At 32.2% G+C, this 20,112-nt stretch overlaps 2 protein-coding genes across 4 annotated transcripts in view; one reads left to right on the forward strand and one right to left on the reverse strand.

The window, feature by feature from the left end:
* LOC127867071 (neogenin-like) overlaps positions 1-20,112 on the reverse strand; it is a 263,769-nt gene that overhangs the window by 94,430 nt on the left and 149,227 nt on the right. The gene's annotated exons all lie outside the window — the stretch shown is intronic.
* LOC127867076 (uncharacterized) overlaps positions 1-20,112 on the forward strand; it is a 116,501-nt gene that overhangs the window by 44,063 nt on the left and 52,326 nt on the right. The window contains exon 1 of one of the 3 annotated variants that reach the window (XM_052408024.1): positions 3,912-4,030. The exons of 1 other annotated variant lie outside the window; for it this stretch is intronic. The gene's annotated coding sequence lies outside the window, so the exon portion shown is untranslated. Of the gene's footprint in view, positions 1-3,911; positions 4,274-20,112 lie in introns of those variants that run through there. One more of the 3 variants, XM_052408023.1, reaches the window with a different exon arrangement.

Below are 20,112 nucleotides of genomic sequence, written 5' to 3' on the forward strand. Positions count from 1 at the left end.
TTTTCAATAAAACATACAGATTAATTTGAGTTGTATTAAGATTGTTTACTATTTCGATCTCCCCGGCATTAAAACAAACTCTCCATTCAACATGTTGATATTCACTGCCTTTAAATCCAACAGGCGTAAGAAATGCTCCAAGTGATACGACATGCTGAACGACTTCCGCTGGCGGCCAGTGGCGAGGTCTTGCGGCCCATTTTGACAGAATGTTGGGACAGTAGTAACGTAATGCACATACCATGTCATTGTGGTGAACTCCACGCAATGAAGTGGGTATTGACGGTCCAGCTCGGTCATGCTGCACCACGTGTGCCCCATGTTTAATTTTTGAAAGGTTATTTACAAAAATGTCACTGCTCAAGAGTTCGCGACCATATCCATCATCACAAAACGAATCGTCTACTATTGTGTCAACCATTGTACCGCGTCTCTCTAGTAGCAGTCTACAGTGTCCGGCGTAACTCATAAGGCTATATGATCTCAGCATGGTCATCTCACTAGGAAAGTTATTAGCATTAACACCATCTTCTAAACATATCACTCTATTCATTACAACCATTATATCCATATCACTTTCATATAAGCGGCTCAGCCCCTCAGCCTTGCTACCAGTAATAATCAATGTTATTGCTCCTCTGCACAGTGCAGTCATCAGCCTGCAAATCTCCCTGTAGGCGTCTATACGTGCCTGTCTGATTTCTGGCCCATATCCGAGCCAGTTCATCACAGAGGATGTCTCTATCGAGGCATTTTCACACTGAAACCGAAATGTTTTTCAATTAAATAGAAACATGATATTTGTCATGGAAATGATATTATATTGATAATCATCAAATAGGTAAGCAAAACTAACGTTAAGATACATTTGCGTGAGTTGGTTTAATAATTCAATAAAGTTACACACAATACATTAACATAAAACTTCTCCACATGAGAAATGATCAAATAATTGCCCAGCGAGCCTGTATCTGAGACCCGATTTGTCAATTGTTATGCAATAAGTTGTGAAAGTATACCTTAATCCTGTTTAAGTTGGCTTGTTCAATAATACAGGTATTCAATGAATGAAAAGGTCCGTTGATTACACTCGATAAATCACGCCTACATTAACAGGATTTACAAGAAGCCACTTGAATCAATATAAGGCAATAAAGTTGATATATTCCTGAAATTTCATTAATTTTTACTGTATAATTCTCTATGATCAGAAATTTGATCAACATAACATATTTATTTATCAATTATTAATGTGGTATGACTCTGAATATATTTTATTTTAACTGCAGAAATAAACATCCAACGTTTAGATTTGAGAAGCTACTTTTGGATAGAAGAATAAATTAAATAGTGTTTTTTTTAAAGACGGTATATTTGAAGTTTAAATCGAGATATTGAAATCAGGTATTTAGGTATGTTTTAAAAAAAGTAGTGTCGTAGTTGTCAATGTGAAGAAAGCGATAAGCTGATGTTTTAAAATCCCTATCTGTGGTAAGTGTGTTTTATTCATCTTGTTTAAGAGATGTATTCAATTTGGAACAAGTATTAATCATGCGTTTAATGGTATTAGTTTGTATAAACACATACCTATCTATAATAATACTTACGTTACTTCATTAATTGTATCTATTGGAATAGTATATGGAGGGGCCGACTTCTGTTGGTTGAAACACTGCCATAAAAGTACATTTTATTAGAACAAAGTGAACACGATATTAAATCTTACCAGTGTTTGATGGCTGGACACACTGCCTTGTTTAGGGAACCCTTCTGGTTCATCAAGTCTTGCACCACCTTCAGCCATCAATAAGGTGCAACGATCTTCGTAATCTAAAACACATTTAGTTAGTCATGTTAATAGTAAGGTTAATAACGCAATAGTACAGTGCATTGTCATTAAATGAAAAATGCTGAATAATATGTGCATGTTTAAACAAACTTATGCATATTCTTCAAACATGTACATGTGTATATGCTTCAAACATGTCTTTAATGCATGTTGGCAGCACGTAGTTGAAGTAATGCCAATGTAAATAAGAAGGCTAATATTTTTAATTGTTTTTCAATTAAAAATATTTATGAGTTGGCGCCCGCTTGTATTATACATACGATTTTACGAAACAATGCTTACATTGAACACAATACTCGGTTTTATTTGCTAGAACTGGGCAAATGCTGACAATTCATTTTGTCAATATATATGGTCCGTCACTTTTTATTTCCAGTCTCTAATGAAAAGTACATCACGGACATGTTAATAGATGTTGAAGCATACACAACAAGTGAGTAGATGATAAATCGTGTAAAACGGCTTAGTTGATGATATAGCGTGCGCAACTGTTTAGATGCTGATGAAGGTTTGTCAGCAAGTAAGTAAATGATAAAGCGTTCCCAACAGATTAGATTATGATGAACAATGTTATAAAATATTAATAATAATACTATTAAATATTTTTAGAGGGTGTACAATACCACATCAGTTTGACAATGTTTAAAATTAACAAGCCATCGTTTTCCCCTTTCGTTGATTTCAAACAGCTATTTATTAGTCCTTCAATTGTGTAAAACACATGAAAAAGACGTCTCTTGAACTATCTCTGTGATTTAAGTTTATTTGTCGTCCGATATACCAATAAAGTTAATTCAAAATAATAATGGATCGAACCATGTGGTACACCAGCATGAAAATCCTTTGCAGGCAAAAAGGAAGGGCCAATACCTCTTGATTTCTGTTCTAAAATTACTTCGTACAATTAATAGTTTTATCATATATTCAAATTGCTCCAAACTTAAACTCGTTTAAAGGCCTTTCGAATGTCTACATATACTATACCATTATACTTTATTTCATCGAATAATTGACATACGTGTTTGTACATATCAATATTTTTATTTATACATGTATGTAATTGAATAGCACGCTCAAAATATTTGCCAGCTAAATAAATAACAGACTTACATCTTAAAAGGGATGTAATAGATTGTTCATCCTATTTCATAAGTTTTATCACAGTGACCTCAAAACGGTATGTACTTTTAGAGATAGATTTGTTAAAGAGCGGTTAAATAAATGCCTAACATTGTGTTACTTATACCTTTGCGGCAACAAATAAACACGATAACAAGTATTCTCGGCTTGTGCTGTGATAATAGTTTCATTTTGAAACGCATTGATTTTTAAAGCAAAGATAGTTTAATTGCTGCCATACACGGTTAAGGACAGACGTAATCGTGGCATGTATTTGCGTCCGCTACAACATTATATTCGTCATGAAACATCAAAGATGGAGTATCGGTATTATCAGATGAAATATAATTCACTTACATTTCAACCAGAACTGACGAGGATTTTATGACTTGATTTCAAATAATTATATAAACGTTAATCAATCAACAATCTTTTAATCACCATGTAATAAGTGAACTAGTAATTACCTTTTATTGTTCAGCAGACATAACTTCGGTTTGTTGGCAAGTTTATATCTCCAGCAAACAAAGTGTTAATGTCACCAGTCATGTGACATGGGTAAGATAAAACCATATTGGCCCACAGAGCTTAAACAACTAGTTTATGTGTGCATACAAAGCGGAAGTATCGCAACTCAATCAATAAAGCAACGAGGCCAACTTGATAACATGAGAATCAACAAGTATGTTTATCTATGAACTCCATGTACTTCAATTTGATAACAGGCCAATATTGGACTTATAAATTGCGATGAATGTTCTCTGTTAAAATCAAAAAGAAATACATGTAATTGGTTTACATTAAAGATAATTAGTTATATGAACAGTATCAAAAGAGGACCATACGCCCTAAGGTGCTTACCTAATAGGCAAAATGAATTACGTATGAGCATTTTAAAGAGGGATGTCGTCACATGCTCGTTCACTGTTATCAATTCGACCGACTTAGATTAGCATTTTACATCGGGTCGCTGGGATGGGCCGAGTTTGTACGATTACGGGTTATTTTAACTCCGGCATAGTGTTTATTTTTCCTAAAATATCGTATACATAAAAAATACAGGTAATTAATATTTAATTTTTTAATGCATTCGTGCGAATTTATGAATACAATTCGGCGTAAACTATAACAATGGCAAAGTTAGTTGATCGTGCGAATGTGTAAACCTTTTTAAAATTATGACATTAAGTATTATTAAGTTCTTTCGTCCCTACGCTGATTTTATAAAATACACCATAATTTGGATCTTACTGCTGTACCAACACGCGATATAAAACACGGAAACTTAATTTCAACGACCACTACGTGAGTCTTTTCCTAAACGCCCAGTTATTACTTTTCATTTTACCATTTAATGGGCCATTTTATTCTTCGTGGAAATGATGCAAAAGCATATTACCTAATTATATTTTTGTATTGATCATCTTGTGTATTCGCTACCTCAGTTTTATATTAATAATTATTCAGGATCCGAAACTTGTTCTGGTGCAGTTTTCATGATTTTAAATGAAATGTAATATTGAAAAAATATGTTTTTTTTCTTATTGGGAGGGGGGGGGGGGCGTTTGTTCGACTTGTTTTAATATAGAGACATTGCTAGCATGATGTTCTCCCATACATAGGTTATCGATTGTACTGAAAAGTGAAGTGGCTGCTAAAACATAACTTATTTTAAAATGCTTAATTTTGTATGAATCTCGTTGATAAGTAATTAAATACAGCATGTTAAATATGGGATATACAAATAAGTGGTGCATTAGAAGAGAAATTGAGTGTAATGCGTCGCTAAATTTGATTAAAAAAATCAGCCATAAATGTCAATACAATGAAATATACATTAATTCAGGATGGGACATTGTAATTTTATAAACAAAATAATGGCAGATATAGTAAACAGAATACAGTTTAAGTTTTTTTTATGTTTTATGTGTAAGTTAATGTTGAGAAAACGGAGCTTGTATTTTAGCCATACACCCCGTTTACTCACAGTGGCAGTGCATTATATTCAAAGCGACATCAATAAATATAAAACCCACTCAAATAAATATAGCCATATACTTATTATGAATGAATTTATCACACTGACAACTGGAACATCATCAGACGGAACTCAGTTTCAACAGCAACAAAAATGCAATCAAATTAACTCGTATTGACAATAATTATAACATATATTATTAGTGATACAGGCTTTAATAATACAAACATTTAAGTCTAAATCATGTAATGACAAACTTAAGTCAATGATTCAACATTCAACTGTTATCAGTCGTACAGATACACCTTTAAACGTAAAATAACAGCAGCAACTTCATCCATTAATACACAGCGACATAACTTTTCAACTACATGTACAACGATCATAACATTAAAATAAAATAATACTTTACAGAATGTCGGTCGAACGTAAAAAAACAACCACATTGTGTTCAATACAAGGCACAATGAAAGACAAACTGTGTGTCATTCTAAAAGACAACACCAATCGCTGAATGAAACCGAATGGCGACAAAACTTATTGATTATAAAGCATCAGCAATGACTTCACACAACACCAATGACAAATCAATTCACACGTAAAAAAGTAAGTAGATATACAAGAACTGTGAAAAGAGCCTTATTGTTTGACATACATGCATGCTACAAATATATTCATATGCGCACGTTATTCATTATCTATAATGTATGCATGGAACTAGCAGGCTGCTGAAGATGTGAACATAGCTCTTATTTTTGAAATCTCATTCAATAATGCATCATTACTAAATATCATCCATGAAGTGGGAAATGTATGTGTATCAGAGCATAATGCAAATCTATATTTTCAAATAATCAAAACAATAAAAGTATTAGTTTTAATAATCGATTTGTATCTCCACACAATACCACATACCTTTTTATATATGTACTGTGCTATGTGTCATTTGAATGTTTAAATAAAAAATATGGATGATATAACATAATGCATTCTAATATTTGCATTAAAATTGTAACTATAGAGCTAAGTGTATGCAGTTTAGACTGTGATTTAAGAATTGCTACAAAATGGCTCGTTTTTTAGTGGCGACAAAATTTAACTTATTCAACAATTGTTTGCGAAAGAAAATTAGAATCCTGCCAGATACCTGTCCATGTCCATATATTTATTAAAAATACATGGTTATCAAAAAAACTTTAAAAGCTTTTGCCCGTAAATAAGGTAGCACCTATAATCATATAAATGTTATTTAATAATGAATACGAATATTAAAATCGCAGTCAATCCCAGAGTAAATCTGACAGGATCATTTAAAGGAATTTAGTCACTTTTCTCTTTGCATCCGTCTCTCTCCTTTCAACACACTGGTGCACTAGAGTGAACTTGAACTCAAGTTTTTAGCTTAGAAACAAATGTCTGCCACCAATCGGGACTCCACGGACAATTCCGCCATAAAGGCGATCATCTCTTGGGTGTATTTGGTGGAAGGGTATGTCTAAGGCCTCTAGGCGGAAGATATTACACCGAAAATATAGTTCGGGTTACACACCAATAAATTTGCACTAAATCAACCGATAATATAGATATATAAGGACCAATATCTTTAAGGAGTAATATAATAGAATATGTATTAATGTTATTGTTTAAAATTAGATATTATTGCATGCAAAATATTCAAATTTTAATAAAATGTTAAAAAAGTCAATTAGTTGTTTATTGAAGTGAAAACATCAACATTATTCAAACTTAAAAGAATTAGCATTTCTTAAATTGTATTCATTGCAACATTGCTGATGTTCGGCTGCAGGCGACACACTTTGAGATTTAATCAATATGTTAATGTTCTATATCATAAACAATCGTACAACACTGTACAGTGGTACAGAGAAAACCTTTCGATGTAATATAAGATATAGTAAACTCCACGTTGGTCCCAATGGCATTATAGTGACCAGCCAGGCAGTCACAAACTGTACATGGACCATAGCCATACGGCCCTCAGTGGGGCTATTATCAGTATTGAGACACCTGAAAGGTTTCATGGAATGGAATGAGTGAGGCTTGATTTACTTAGAAAAACGATTCTTTCTGTACATTTGATGATGGCAACCATACAGTACTTCTGGCAGATATAGTTTATATTTTATCCTAGGCATTTTAACTCCAGATGTTGTTATAATCCCGGCCAGGCAACTAGCTTTTCAAAGCCTTAAACAATCCAGTGCCATTAAAATTAGGGACAGTGTAACAATGTTCAGTTTGGTAATATTAATATATTAAGGCATAACTTTGCCGTTGGAAATGAACTCAATTAAGAATGGCCTCTCAAAATAAGACATACTGTATTGGAAATGTTAAAACTGAGCAGTGGTGTTGTTAAAATTAATATTATTTATCTTTTAAGAAACTTTAAGATACATATCACAGGCATGCCCACGGTTTTGGGTCGGCACTCTTTAGATGGGAAACAAAAACACTAAAATGGTTGACAGTGCAGGCAACAATTGTAAAAATATATTTTCCATCCCTGACTGCCATTACCGACATGAAGTAATTTAACTGTAATATGTCTGGAAACAGTGTCAGTCACACGTTTCTAAATATTGATTTATTCATGCATATGTATATATATATGTCATACAAGTACAGATCATACAATACAGTCAATTTACAGCATTTAACAATTGGAAAACAATTATCACAGGTTTTGGATCACAATGCATTGATATATCACATTTTGAATATCACGGTCAATGTTTATCATTTAAATTCAGTTTCAAGTAAATAGTCAGTGTATTTGGCAGAGATCTAAAATAACAAGTAGTTACAAGATGTTGAAATCAAGACATGATATATATACCACACAGGATGTCCCATGAAAGGTTTGCAACTTATTTCCAATGGGGCCCTATAGATGGGTGGAAAATGTACAAAAATGGTGGCATTAATACGCATACAAACATCATTAATTTAAACTTAAGACTATAGTCTTGACTATAGTCTTGAGATCAAATAATAAGTAGCATATATTATTAGAAAGCATTAGTTACACAATGTATACTACTATCTTGTCATCACATTTAAATGTACCTACAAATACTTTATTGATGACTTATTAGAACAACAGTATATATATATATATATATATATATATATATATATATATATATATATATATATATATATATATATATATATATATATATATATATATATATATATATATATATATATATATATATATATATATATATATATATTAGGTTGTAATCATAAATCAGCACTGCCATGACCATGTTACTGCTCTTTGTCCTTTCAATGAATGTTGATATATTGTAATGGTGGCATACTTTGAGTTGGTCATTTGCAAACTTGCATGTTTCAAAGAAAGCAAGCTAGTATGAAACAGTAGGGCGATGATAGCCCTAGATCGCTCACCTGAATCAGCCTACTCATGATTCATGGCATTGAGAACTTGTTTGCATCAATTAAAAGGCAATGTCATGTGTACAAGTGAACCAAATTTCAAGGCTGAAGCGCACAGGCCTCCTAGCAGGCCTGAACAAAATTAAAGATTGACCACTAGACAAACTACATACTAAATATCTAAGCTTTGAGACTTGACTAAAATATTTATAAAGTTTTTCCTATATTAGTCTATGTAAGACAACCAGTAATCCTAGGGCGGGGCAATTTTTTACCCTATGAGCATAACTTTTAAAGAGCGCCATAGACAATATCTAAGCCTTGGGACTAATAGTTTCCTGGCAAGAAGATTTTTAAAGGTTTATCTATATAAGTATATGCAAGAGAATAAGTTACCTGGAGGAGGGGAGATAATTTTTAATACCAGCGACATGCTTTATATAACTTTTGCAGAAGACCACTAGACAATCCTTCACATAACAAACCTAAGCTCTGGCTCTAGCAGTTTTTTAAAAAAGAAGATTGTTAAAGTTTTTCTTATGAAAAACTATATTAAGCTTCTGTGACCTATTAATGCATGAAATCGCAGTGGTTTATATAACTTTTGTAGAAGACCGCCCATGGATTATTGCTGTGAAGCTTGGTCAAAATAAATCAAATAGTTTAGGAGAAGATATTGCTTAAAGAAAATGTTGATGACAGACACTCCAGGATCCTAAAAAAGCATTGATGTTTTGTTTATTTACACTAATAAAAGTGTTTGTACTAATGTGAAAATCTAACATCAAAAATACTGCATATATAAAATGCAATGCCACCGCAACAAGTGTTTTGACATAGAAATTTGAGTGTTAACAAGCTTTTTCTATCATTTGGCCTGGTGACCTAGTTTTTGACCCAAAATACCTTTATATCATTAAAATTAGCAAGTTGACCAAAGATCATGAATATTACAGCAAAAATGGAGCCACTATAATGTCTCTAAGTTATTTCTATATTAACCTACTGACCTAGTTATTGACCCAACATGACCAAGATTCATACCTGACCTTAAAATCATCAAGATAAACAATTTGACCCAAGATCATTGAGATTGAAGCAAAAATGTAGCCACTATAATGTTTACATGGTGTTTTTATTATTTGACCTAGAAACCTAGTTTTTGACCTCACACGGCCCATATTTAAACTTGACATTTTGACAAAATACCATGAATGCTGAAGCAAAAAATGTGGTCTCTAGAGTGTTTACAATGTTGTTCTATTATTTGTCCTAGTGACCTAGTTTTTGACCCTAAAACCTCGCACAAAATTCATAACAAGAAAGATAATCGTAATTCGATTGAACTTGCGGTTTCTGCGCGCTTGCTGATGATGCGGGAGAAAGCGGGAATTGTAAACTATCGCGCTAAATACGTATGCGACCAATCAGATTTAGACAGTTACGTCATCGACATTCGATTTCACGAAGCGCTCATTTAAACAAGCGAAAATCGGACTATAATCGATATGGCGTAATTAAGTATTGTGTAACCAAACAAAGAAGATATAAACAATAAATGTATAGTGTACGAAATAAGACGCCCGTACGGAATTAGCCGCATTGACTCTAGTATGTTTCGTCTGAGAAATGACGTCACACTAGATACGTCATAAATTGCGTAATCAAGTAAATAAAAATGATAAAAACGGAAAGCTGGTTCGGTTTTATATTTTAAAGAAGTAAAAAAAGGATTATATATAATATAACGATACCATTTATGAAACTTCCCAATAAATTTCAAAGGTCAAATATTAGAACATGTTAATCGCCGCGTAGGAATACAAACTTACGGTTATATCGCGGTGACGTAATCATAGGCGGCTTCGGGGGGGGGGGGGGGGCGGACGCGGCGTACGACCCCTCCCTAAAATCACCAAAGTGTAGTCAATTCATTCGATGTTTCACACTAAACTAGATCTAAATCACCTTTTCAACTTTGTACTTTGATTAAAGTATATAAGGCGTGACATGCTCGAGAAGTGGTTGTCAAGGCCTTCAAAATCATTAAAATCGTGAAGCTTCCGGGGGACTTCGCCCCCCCCCCCCCCACCTGGACCCCCTAATCGATAAACCATGCACTTGTTGGCATTATACTAGCGGCCCCCTGCACCCCCAGCAAATCTTTCAATATCCCGCACCCCCCCTTAACCAGAAATCCGGGATCCGCCCCTGCGTGTGGTACTGCCGGAGATCAAATAGTTTATCCGACCCTACTTTATAAGGTCAATGTTTGCAACAGAGGCAGGATGAAGTTTCGGTTCTTCTTTTAAAAATAAAACAATTATGAATCCGATCACTATATCAATAATCTACCGAAGACACTGATTCACATTTCGGTTATAAACAATCCTTAAAACAGTATTCAAGTTATTTCAATATATGATCATTCAATAGATTGACATATCGTACATGTCATTTACAAGACGATAGCTTAGCCTACAATTTACTTAATTGATCATTTGCGCACACATAACAAGGAAATTATTAGTTGAACATTTTATGTTAATGAGCATGTATAATTATTATTATGAAAACACATCAATCATTATAATGTGTTTACGACATTTTGGTAGTTTTTATTTGGATTGATAATCTAGCGTAAGTTATAAATAAAAGCAGTTTCAAATACGTCATTACATATTTTTTCTCACGTAAGATATGCTATGATAAATGTCTGTTTCCTTTTGAAAAAATCTAAAAATCTTAAGTTTCCTGACATAATGACATAATGGCATAACCAAACATGATTTCTTCAATAGAAAGTTCTAGTTATTAATGCAAATGTATTCGTTTAAAACGCATACCTGTTTGTTTATGTGTTAAACGCAATTGCCTTTCGAAAATCCAAGATACATTTACGCAGCCGATTTCCAGACTGTGATAATGCGATCATACTTGAGTTGAAATACCAAACAAATATGACGAACGATTATTGATTCAGGCTATATACGTAAGACTGGTAACTTGATAGTTGTGTTTAAATACAAAGGGGTGTATTGATAAAGCCAGTAAGAATGGAATAACGCTATCCAAAGTATTTTGAAATATCTATGGTATTGATTTAATCAAAGCAATCGGATATTTGATAGGGACCGTAAAATGAATTCAATAGGCAGGGCTATTTAAGTTGTTAGCTTTTGAGAGTTCTTTTATGTTGTTTATAGATTCAAACACTGTAAGTGGATAATGGAATAATTTTAGGTTTGTTATGTGTACTATATGTCGACAAATAATGTTGAACGGTGAAATGATCGAAAAATTAAAACCAATATTGCGCCCAGAGTGTTATAAAGAATAGAGAAACATTATTTTTATCCTCCCATTAAATGATTATTTTTGGCGACGTGAATGCAATGGAGATAACATTAACGACGTCCTATGGATCCATCCAATCAAGAGTTTTTTTTTAAATACACACGTTTGATGTAAACGGTTGCATATTTTGGTAATTATAATGCACTGATGTTGACTCTTTTGGTCCGGATTCTATTGGGTCAAGTTGACTTATGGGGTACATTTTGTCAAAAACTAATCAATCTCAATTTGCTTGCGTCAAAATGTAAAAATATGAAAGCAAATACTATCAGTGCCCCAGATAAGCTGCGTATCTGCGTCTTTCATCCTATTAAAATGTTTAAAAACGCAAAGAAATACAATATCATGCGTATTGAAAACGCAACCAATTTGACTTTTACGCAAATTCCTAATATTCCATGCGTACGATAAAATATCTTCAATCGAAAATTCTTTGCTCATTTTCGGTACATCGGATCCTCTTTGCAATTAGTATCGTCATGCGTCGTCGCATTTATTCAGCAAGCGTCTGTATGAAGGAGCAGGAAATCAATCAAAGTTATTCAAACGCACTGCGGACTAGATTTCATTGATAATTACATTATCTGACCAAATTATTTACGACATGCATGCGTTTTCAATCTGATTTAATCCATAACTCATTGTGCATGTATTTTTAAAGCGTCTGCTCTTTCAGTTTGTATAACGATGCGAAATAAAAATGTCTAAGAGAGGTCCGCGTCCGCGGGAAAGCGTCCGCGATTTTTGCGCCTTAATATCAATTGATCGCAAACTTTTTTAAACAAGAAAGCAAAAGCCATTACGTGAGAAATCATTCGTGTTATCGATTTTTAAGTTTAAAGTTTATATTATTAACAGTTTACAGAATTAAAGATGTTATGAAACATCAGTTTAGTAAAGTTAATTGTAATTGTTTACAGTTTTATTGAATCAATACAAGTGTGCAGCTTCAACAGAAGTGATCTGAATCTGATTGTATAGGTTGAAATGACCAAGATTGGCTTTTATTCAACGGGGAAAGCGGCAATGATTTTAATCCATTTATGCCAAATTGACTCTCCCATCCTTCTAAATTGGACCAATTTATTTCCAAAATTAGGGAGGTCTAGTCTATTTATTTCTATATTTAGAATATAACTTACTGAAATTCCTTTAAACAAACAGCGCAGACCCTGACGAGACGCCGCATCATACGGCGTCTCATCTGGGTTACGCTGTTTGCAAATACCTTTTTTTCAGGACGCTAGGCATAAACGGGTTAAGGTATGATTTTTCATAACTAATTTCAAGAACTAAATCACCCTATTTTTTAAATTCAATGGGTAAAAACCCTATTTCAGAAATAATTATCTGGGCACTGTATACTATACAATGTACACGCATGCAAGAAAACATTAGCTGTTTTGGGGGTAATTATATCATTCACACATTGCTAATCATGCGTATATGTGTTTAATGCAACAATAACATAATCATAGCTTCTAAAAGCATATGTGTTTTTTCCTCGTATAGCTACATTGACCCATTGTTTACCGGCGACGTAAAATCTGTGTGATAATTAATTTCTTCGTCTACAGTCGTTTAAGTGAATGTCACTATTGTAATGATACAAGTGAGAACATTCGTTCCGCTCTACGCCTTTGGTAATGACTAAGACTGTTGTTTGTATTTCATTTTAAAAGTAACTTATTCGTTCTTACCCGTGCGATGATTGCTAATTCACTCTAGTTTAACTGTTTTCCTGCAAAGTAAACAATAACATTATTTGTATTATAGGGACAGGAAAAACATAACATTCCATTCAGCGCAAACACTTTGGGCATTCGAATGAGATAAATACCGTATAACAAGATAGTCTTATTTCAAAGACAATTATGAGTGATATATAAATGACAGGCTGCATGTTGTGTCAATATTAAAGTATGTGTATAACCGATTAAATGATGTAGCTCTTTCTTTAAATCGAAAAGAAACATTCCGGCAGGGCAAATTAAAAAAAACCATCTTAAGCAAGCACTTATATACAGGTGTAGTAAGTCCAACTGTTTCACTTCAGGTTACATATTTGGTGCGGAACTAGCCGGTTTGACATTTGTCTTTGATTTTTTTTTAAATTGGGTTTGTTCACACTATGTCTGTCGTGTGGAATGTTTCAAAAGATATTCCTCACGCTTTGTTCACAGTATGCATGTCTTCAACTGTGCGTGTGCCTATTTAACCTATTATTCGATCTAAACGTTAATGTTTGGTAGTCGACGCTTTCACGTCGAGGTTCACATATGCTTACACAGTGTGTGCAAATCATGCAACGCTATTCGATATCGCAATATTAATCACGTTTAACTTTTACGCGGTACGTGCATATACGGGTATTATTACCCGATTGCGATGTTTGTACGTTACATCCACTTCATTAAAATTAAGGTATTGTTTATTCTAAACAAATCAAAGCATTTCACATGCAGATTATCGAATCAACCCTCTGAATTCGTAAATGAAAATTAACTTTTACTTTCGTCTTGGAACATTTTTATCTTGCTTGTATTCATCTGAAAGCCCTGCATGTGAACATTGTGTATTGTATAGAGAAGCAGATAAGTTGTTCATAGATGACCACATAATACTTTCTGATATGTTAAACGTTTTTTAAGAAATCAAAGATGACTATACACACGGCAGTGTTATGTGTGGCATTACTTACATGTATATTTATATGCATCTGTTTTCAGAACGCTATGATCAATATATGATGCTTATTATAAATGCATGTTTGTGTAAATGACTGATTTACCAAACATTTTCTAAAATCGATACAAATAAGTGAATCATTAAAATATTCGACTCGCATATGTTAATAACGTCAAACGTTCGAGTTTTTGGAATAAAACACTTAATAACTCGCCAGCTATGAAAAATACACACGTATTTTACAACTGATATGAATAAAATGTATAATTATCTGTTGTACAAATGAGAAACCGGCGATCATGTTACTCGTCAAAACTGCCCGCTACACATGCAAACCTGTTTGGATCCTTAAAAATATTGCAAGTTTTAAGTTCAATGTTTATGTATGCTCAAAATAATCGCGTTGATAATCAGGAACAACGAGTCAATGACTTAATGGATGTTTGTATCAAATGGTACATGGGATGTGTTTTATTGTTTTTTGTTTTTCTTTCAAAATTATTGAAAATGACATATATATCAGATCGTTATATTTGTATAGAAAGTTTGCCATTGGTGGGTTTTGTCGCTTTATAGTAAGTATATGCCTTTTGTGGTAAATGTTATATTTAAAAATATGCTTTAATGCAATTTTCTTGAGGGAATGTTTTACAAGTGCGTCATTCTGATATGAAACGTCAGTCTCGGTATATTACGAAAGACCCAGCGTTTCCGCTGCTGCATCAAAGCTACCAAAGCCATGCCTTAAGAAACAACACAGTATGTGAATTATTAAGTATTATTGTTATTTTTTTTAAATGCGTGATCCACTTTTGATCACTTAAGCAAAACACAACGAATAAAAAACTTATTACGGGTAATAATTGTGTCAATACATTCATTCGTACACAAAACATATGATCTTTTATCATGTATATAATATTGAAAAGGTATAATCCTATCCAATAAAACATTGGTTATTTGAGAAAATATGAAGCCCTTGAGTATAACGTTCATAAAAAGATACATTCCACTCCCTGATTGCTACATAGAGCTTCAGTTCAAAATTTTCGTACGCTGTTTCCATTTTAAATTCATTAAAACATATATAATAATGTTTATTTGACACTGACGTATGTAGAAGACTAATGAATTGATCTACCTGTTTGAGTAAGCTTAACTACATAGCGGTTTACATACAACAGAAATGAGCCTCTCTTTGTGAAAATGGGGGTTACATGCATGTGCGTAAAGTATCGTCCGAGATAAGCCTGTGCAGTCCGCACATGCTAATCAGGGACGACACTTTCCGCTTTTATAATATGTTTTGTTTCATGAAAGTCTTCTTTTTTTTAAATATAGATTAGGCGGAAAGTGTCGTCCATGATTCGCCTGTGCACAGGCTTATCTTGGACGACATTTAACGCAAATACATAAAACCCCGTTTCACAGATCGCGGCTTATATCTTTTATTAAACATATTTTACTAAAACAGACCCCATGGCTACCTGCCTGACTGTTCAGGCCTACTGAAACATAACGTCGGGCCAGTGGACATTCAGTTATGTATTGTCGGTCTCGTGTAAACTTCACGTGTTACTCTAATTATATAATTATACATGCCACTGCATTATACAAATAATTATCAACACTGATTAAATGTTAGGATGTAATTATCATTATATGATATTATCATTGATTCAGCAAAAGCAAGGTTTTTATCAAACACGTATATTTGTTTATTGTTCCTGAGGTTATGTTGAACAAAAAGCATAATTATGTATTTTTAAGTTTTTATACAACGATATTTATTATTTTTTAATATATTTTTCGTTTTAAAAAAGTCTATTATTAGCAAAAATCCATTTTGGCATTACTGTAGGTGTCGTCCTTAATAAGCCTTTGCCGACCTCTAATCGCACAGAATTGGCACAACCGAATATTTTGTTTGTACTAACTCCCTTGATAAACATTAATTGTGTAAAACTCTGTTTAAAATCAATTAAATCCAATAATAGTGTTCAATTTGTGATATAAAACTTATGTTATATCATATTTAGTATCTGTTGGTGTTTTATATGTATATAAAAATTTAAAATATAAACTCATCGAAAGGGCGAGTTCAGCTAGTATTATTAATTCATTCGCTTAATGAATAAGCAGTCTTCGCTCAATTTATGAAAAAGAAAAAAGAAAAGCAGTCTTCGCTCAATGTAAATAAAGACTTGACCCCCTTGCCAAAAAATCGATGCAAAGTGCTAGAAACATACCCAGATGATTTAGAAAAACACAGATTAGTGATTGATTTATATTCTCAAGATCTTGTTATGACCCCCACTGAATAATTCAACTTGTATTTAATAGACTCCCTTATTCCAAAAATCTAATAACCTTTTTCATAAACTCATTTTTAAAATTACCAATTACTGATAATGTAAATAGTACAAGTGTATATAAATTTATAATTATATTTTATGTATTAAATTATAATGTCGGCATATATACCGATCACATAGACATTCTGCGTGACCGATATATTCGCATATTTAAAAATTCATGTTTTCACATTATATTTTTAGTAAATAGTGCACTTTTTGTATTAAAACATTATATATGTATAAATAAAATCTATGTAAATAGCAGTATGTATATATGTACAATTAAAAACATTACTTACATATCTTACACGACATAAATGAGGTTCTTTTTTCATGTAAACGTACAAATTACGTTCATATGCCAGTGTGTTTAGACACTATTCACTGTTATATATACTCAATCTATATCTTATACAAAACACCTTTTTTAACACAATAATCAGCAACAGTACATCTTTAATCCTTTTCCAATATCCTCGTGGTAAATGTGAGCGCATTTATCTATTTCCAACATTACTTTGGTACGTAGTACACTCATTACAGCGAGTTTACAAAATCGTTAGCCTAGTCTCTTTTTTAACTGGCTTAAATATTTTAAACAATATTATCGGTATTTCTATCCTAACACTAAAGGTGGCAGGGAATATATATCAGTGAAAGGGGGGTCCATGAAAATTACATATCTTTAGGGTAGGTGTTACCTGTGGTCTTTTAAAATCAATTAGGTATTTATAAGATGTATTTCTTGTGTTAGGTTGTAGAAAGAATGTCTCAAAATTTTGGAAAAAAAACATTAAAACTAGCCACAGCTCCCTAGCAAGGAAATTTTGAATCTTCAAAAAGGAGGTTTTCACTTTTGTCTGAAGTCAATATTTCACGCTGCAGAAACAGAACAAAACTTTGAAGGTAAATTGTGAAAAATCTAAACGTATGGGAGACACTTTTCAAGGTAAATAAACAAAGCACAGGGATGAAATTAATGAGTAATGTAGCCAAAACTAGGATTGCATTCTGTTTGAATGTTCTGTGCATGCCATGAAATGGGTCAAATTTCTCAATTTTTCATTAAAAATGAGTAGGGTGGGGGTACAGATCAAGGGCCATAGTTTCACAAGTGAAGAAGCCAGCCTTGTCTTTGGTTGTATTTTCAATGTATATTGCCTATGCTATGGCACTGACACAAAAAGGCTTTATTGTGTCACTTTCTGTTTTGATGCAATGGATTTGACTGTTTGCGGCCTTTCGGAACTCGCAATTTGGTCAAAAATATATCCCCTGCCCCCTAAATCATGGACGCCGCCATCTTTTCTTTTTCCTGACAACCTGAGTTACAAACTAGAACATGGAGTTAAAAATAGAAACTATAAATATAAACGGATTTCGATCCAAACAAAAGCAAACTTTCATTAAAGACTATATTTCAATTAATAAAATAAGTATATTATGCTTACAAGAAACCCATGTAGATGATTACAAAATGTCGAAACAAATAGAAAATTTAATATCAAAAGAATACCTTTATGTATGGAATTTTTCTTATAACCTTTCTTGCGGATGTTGTATAATCGTAAATGATACGAATATTAAATGTTCTAAATTTCAAATTGATTTTGATTGTCGTTTCATTTCCTTAGATTTACAATACTTAAATGATTATTCTAAAATTTGTAATATTTATGCACCGAATAAACCAGGTGACAGAAATAAATTTTTTGAATCAATAAAACATTATTTAGTGTCATCAAACAAATTAATTATTTTAGGAGACTTTAACTTCATTTTAAACCCACTCTTAGATAAATTATGAGGAACATTTATTGATACAATTAAAGGTTGTAAAGTTTTCAAACAAATAGTTGAAACATTTAAAATAACAGATATTTATAGACATCTTAATCCAGATAAAGTAATAACAACTTGGCGTAGGAAATGTTTAACAGAATCTATTGCATGTCGTTTAGACAGAATTTATATTGAAAAGTCACTTATTGAACAATGAAAAAACGTAGATATTATTCCATGTCCATTTTCAGATCATGATTTTGTAAGTTTAACTATAAATTTGGAAAATAATAATACAACTAATAGCATAAACATTGGTAAATCATACTGGAAATAAAACAATTCAATTTTTGAAGATGAAGATTTTGTTTCTGCTTTTGAATATTTTTTTAAAATTATCAATATAACTAAAAATATAACTTTAGAGTGGTGGGACATTTAAAAAACACAAATTAAAGACTTCTGTATTGATTATAGCAAGTCTAAAAATAAAAAATATTTTCATGAAATCAAAAAACTAGTTAAACAATAGAAACATTGTATTGATATTTCGGAAAAAAAATCGATATTAAAGATAAATTAAATAAATTTCAAGACAATTTATATAAAGAGCATACATAAGAAATAAAATACATATTTAAAATAATAATGAAAACTCTAGTACATTTAATCATAACAAGGAATTTAAAAATGGTAATAACAAAATTATACACCATATTATTGATGGTGGAGTTGATAAAAAATCAACTGATGACATTTTAAATTCATTTAAAACATTTTATAAAGAACTGTATACAGAAGTGCAAGTAGATGCATCCTTTAATGATACATTTTTTAATAATTTACCCTAAGTATCAAATGATGATAATAATATGTTAAATAGCCCCTTATCATTAGATGAAATTAAATTAGCTTTAAAAGATATGGATCACACAAAAAGTCTAGGTAGTGATGGTTTAACTTCCTTTATTTACAATAAATTCTTCCATTTATTTGGCAATATTTTATTACAATTATACAATACATGTTTTGATTTAGGCTATATGTCTGAATCACAAAAAAATATCTTATATTACATTATTATGCAAAGATCCAACTAATAAAACATCAGTTAAAAATTAAAGACCTATTTCTCTTTTAAATATTGATTGAAATTTTTTATCAAAAATATTAGCAAATAGATTAGGTAAGGTTTAAGACTCGATCATTGGTATTTCTCAAACATGTTCTGTGCCAGGTCGTACTATTTTTGACAATGTACATTTAATTAGAAACATTATTGATTATGTTGAGCAAAAGAATATAAATGCTTCCTTTATTTGTTTAGACCAGGAGAAGGCGTTCGACAGAGTATCATGGTCCTATCTTTATAATACACGTGTTTCATTTGGTTTTTCAGATACATTCATAACTTGGATTAAAATTTTATATAAGGATATTAAATCGTCTGTAATTGTTAATGGTCATATATCTGATCCTTTCTCATTACTTCGTTCTGTTCGTCAAGGTTGTTCATTATCACCTCTTTTATATGTTCTTTGTCTTGAACCATTTGC

Source organism: Dreissena polymorpha, chromosome 2 (genome assembly GCF_020536995.1).
Source record: "Dreissena polymorpha isolate Duluth1 chromosome 2, UMN_Dpol_1.0, whole genome shotgun sequence".
Taxonomy (NCBI): domain Eukaryota; kingdom Metazoa; phylum Mollusca; class Bivalvia; order Myida; family Dreissenidae; genus Dreissena; species Dreissena polymorpha.